This window comes from Carlito syrichta, unplaced genomic scaffold (genome assembly GCF_000164805.1).
Source record: "Carlito syrichta isolate Samal-C Ts95f unplaced genomic scaffold, Tarsius_syrichta-2.0.1 Scaffold315952, whole genome shotgun sequence".
NCBI lineage: Eukaryota > Metazoa > Chordata > Mammalia > Primates > Tarsiidae > Carlito > Carlito syrichta.
This window is the reverse complement of record NW_007260048.1, coordinates 72,612-76,153: the sequence shown is the minus strand read 5'-3', so window position 1 is coordinate 76,153 and position 3,542 is coordinate 72,612.

The window sequence follows — 3,542 nt, the reverse complement described above, 5'->3', positions numbered from 1 at the left end:
CATTTTTTATTTATTGTAGAGATGAGGTCTCGCCAAGTTGTCCAGGCAGGTCTCGAACCCAAGGATTCAGGCAGTCCACTCACCTCAGCCTCCCAAAGGCTCAGGATTACAGGCTGAGCCACCGAGCTCGGCTTGTTCTTCTCTGAAGTCAGGGTCTCACTCTGTTGCCCAGGTTGGAGTGCAGTGGCACAAACACAGCTCACCACAGCCTCAACCTCCTGGGCTTAGGAGATTCTCCTGACTCAGCCTCTCAAGTAGCTGGGACCACAGGTGTGAGCCACCATGCCCGGTTAATTTTTTTTTTTTTTTTTTAAGAGATGAGAACTCTAGCCTGGTGTGGTGGCTCATGCCTACGGTTCCAGTGAGGCAGGGGCCCTTCTGAAAATGCAGAAAAAAACAGAAAAGGGGGAAATAAGTTACTTCCTGCTTCTTTTTTTTTTTGAGTTGGAGTCTCACTCTGTCGCCCAGGTTGGAGTCCCCAACCTGCGGGACTTGAGGCAGGGGCCCTTCTGAAAATGCAGAAAAAACAGAAAAGGGGGAAATAAGTTACTTCCTGCTTCTTTTTTTTTTTGAGTTGGAGTCTCACTCTGTCGCCCAGGTTGGAGTCCCCAACCTGCGGGACTTGAGGCAGGGGCCCTTCTGAAAATGCAGAAAAAACAGAAAAGGGGGAAATAAGTTACTTCCTGCTTCTTTTTTTTTTTGAGTTGGAGTCTCACTCTGTCGCCCAGGTTGGAGTCCCCAACCTGCGGGACTTGAGGCAGGGGCCCTTCTGAAAATGCAGAAAAAACAGAAAAGGGGGAAATAAGTTACTTCCTGCTTCTTTTTTTTTTTGAGTTGGAGTCTCACTCTGTCGCCCAGGTTGGAGTCCCCAACCTGCGGGACTTGAGGCAGGGGCCCTTCTGAAAATGCAGAAAAAACAGAAAAGGGGGAAATAAGTTACTTCCTGCTTCTTTTTTTTTTTGAGTTGGAGTCTCACTCTGTCGCCCAGGTTGGAGTCCCCAACCTGCGGGACTTGAGGCAGGGGCCCTTCTGAAAATGCAGAAAAAACAGAAAAGGGGGAAATAAGTTACTTCCTGCTTCTTTTTTTTTTTGAGTTGGAGTCTCACTCTGTCGCCCAGGTTGGAGTCCCCAACCTGCGGGACTTGAGGCAGGGGCCCTTCTGAAAATGCAGAAAAAACAGAAAAGGGGGAAATAAGTTACTTCCTGCTTCTTTTTTTTTTTGAGTTGGAGTCTCACTCTGTCGCCCAGGTTGGAGTCCCCAACCTGCGGGACTTGAGGCAGGGGCCCTTCTGAAAATGCAGAAAAAACAGAAAAGGGGGAAATAAGTTACTTCCTGCTTCTTTTTTTTTTTGAGTTGGAGTCTCACTCTGTCGCCCAGGTTGGAGTCCCCAACCTGCGGGACTTGAGGCAGGGGCCCTTCTGAAAATGCAGAAAAAACAGAAAAGGGGGAAATAAGTTACTTCCTGCTTCTTTTTTTTTTTGAGTTGGAGTCTCACTCTGTCGCCCAGGTTGGAGTCCCCAACCTGCGGGACTTGAGGCAGGGGCCCTTCTGAAAATGCAGAAAAAACAGAAAAGGGGGAAATAAGTTACTTCCTGCTTCTTTTTTTTTTTGAGTTGGAGTCTCACTCTGTCGCCCAGGTTGGAGTCCCCAACCTGCGGGACTTGAGGCAGGGGCCCTTCTGAAAATGCAGAAAAAATGGAAAAAGGGGTCATTGGAGCCCAGCAGGTCGAGGCTGCGGTGGCTGGGAGCACCCACTGCACTCCAGTCTGGGTGACAGAGTGAGACTCCAACTCAAATAAATAAATAAATAAATAAATAAATAAATGTTGTACAGAGATCAAGGAAGAAAGATGAAGGTGTGATCTGCCTGCCTTCAAAGAACATGCATTTTGTTTTACCCTGTTGTGGTTTAAGGACCTGCAGTTGTCTGGCTGTGCCAGATTAGTCACACCTTTCTAATTCAAAGAAAGAGGCCAGGAGCGGTGGCTCATGCCTATAATCCCTGCACTTTGGGAAGTGGGAGGATGACCTGAGTTCATGGGTTGGAGATCAGCCTGGGCAACTTGGTGAAACCTTGTATCTACAATAAATCAAAAGTTTACCCAGACGTGGTGGCATGTACCTGTAATTCCAGCTACTTGGAAGACTGAGGAGAAAGGATATCCTAAGCCCAGCAGGTCGAGGCTGTGATGGTCATGAGCATGCCACGGCACTCCAGCCTGGACGACAGAGTGAGACTCCAACTCAAAAGAAAGAAAGAATCAGCCCCCTTTTTTACAGAGCTAAGCCAAGTCATCCAGAATAGCTTTCTTTCAAAAATGAAGCTGATATTTTATCTTAATGTGCTCATCTCTTCAGTCTATTCCCAGTTAATGAAAGCTATGTTGGGAAGATGGGTATTAATTTATTGGGCCTTCTAAACCATCAGTAACCATCAATATTCCTTCTGTGTATATCTGCTTAATAGATGTCAGGTGTTCGTTCTTTTCTTTTCTTTTTTTTTTTTTGAGTTGGAGTCTCACTCTGTCACCCAGACTGGAGTGCAGTGGCCGCTCCTGGCCACCGCAGCCTCGACCTGCTGGGCTCCGGCGATCCTTCTGTCTCAGCCTTCCAAGTAGCTGGAACTGCAGGCGTGCGCTACCACACCCGGCTAATTTTTTGATTTAATGTAGAGATGAGGGCTCACCAAGTTGCCCAGGCGGGTCTCAAACCCGTGGGCTCTGACAATCCACTTACCGCAGCCTCCCAAGGCACAGGATTACAGGCTGAGCCACCGAGCCCAGCAACTTCCTGCTTCTTTATGCTTTCTCTTTCACAGACTTTTTACTTTGGCAGGCTACATATTTAAACTTTTGGCAGAAACTCACCAGAATAGTAATCCTGTAAACCAATCAGCAAATAGGACATGTAAATGAGATGATTATGTAAAACCAATCAATGTGCAACATGTAACACTAACAGTAGCCCCAGTCTATGAAAAATTCAATCAAACTGTATGGTGCCAATATGTTACCTTATAAGGAAGACTGAAATGAGCTAAATCGGTTAATAAAATCAAATTGCTAACAAAATCATAGTATCAACCAGCTTACTCCATTTTGTTTAAAACTTCCATCTTAGTTGCCGGCCTGACCTAAGAATCACTCCTCAATGCCTACGTGTGATTACTGTAATGTTCCCGTGACCACAGACCCCCAGCTTTGTCCCCTTTGGGCAGGTCATGCTGACTGTTTCCTGCTGACTGTTACAAAACTCCTTAGCCATAAGTTCCATGTAATTGTATGCTTTGTTAACTGAAATCAAATGTTACGCTTTGCAAAACCCCATTGTTACATTTTCATATTTTGTTCTTATATTTTGTTAGTAACCTAACCAAGGTAACTCCATTGTGTAATAATTCTTCTACTTTGTCTCTATGTAACTACCTTAAACTATATCTTGTTGGAAAAACTCCAAGAACTTTCTGGACACCGGCTATACCTAGGACATGAAATTAACCAAAACTCCCTAACAATCAAAAGTTCCCATTTTGTTTGCCAAG